Source organism: Sphaerodactylus townsendi, linkage group LG02, assembly GCF_021028975.2.
Source record: "Sphaerodactylus townsendi isolate TG3544 linkage group LG02, MPM_Stown_v2.3, whole genome shotgun sequence".
Lineage (NCBI taxonomy): Eukaryota > Metazoa > Chordata > Lepidosauria > Squamata > Sphaerodactylidae > Sphaerodactylus > Sphaerodactylus townsendi.
The window spans coordinates 35,679,285-35,679,769 of NC_059426.1; positions in this window are offsets into that span (position 1 = coordinate 35,679,285).

Below are 485 nucleotides of genomic sequence, written 5' to 3' on the forward strand. Positions count from 1 at the left end.
AAATTCAAGCTTTTTTCCCTGGTGTCTGATTTTGAAAAGCTTTGTGCATTAAAAGTAGGAAACCTATAAGAAACAGAACATGGATTAGATCAACATTTATTTGTTTGGTTAGGAAACAGTGGCTGGCCTGCTTTTCAGCAAAATATGTTCTCCAAGCTTCTTGCAGTGTAACAGAACAGAACAAAATAATATGATCAATAGCCCAATTTAAGCAAGCCATCAAGGGATGGGCAGCCCAATCTGGGGGGGGGGGCAAATTGGATCTTGGTGGTGTGGGGCCATGCTGGTGCATGTGTCCACTCTGCAGGCATAAATGTCACTTATGCTGGTGGGGAGGGCAAATAGGGAGGTGGGTGGGTGCCACAGAACTCTGTGGTGCCCAACCCAGAAGAGCCTGCATGCTGAGAGTTGTGCTGGTCTAAAGTCAGGTGCTGGGGACAGGCTGGGGGCATTCCCAGGGATGGAGCCAACCTTAGTTTCCACCA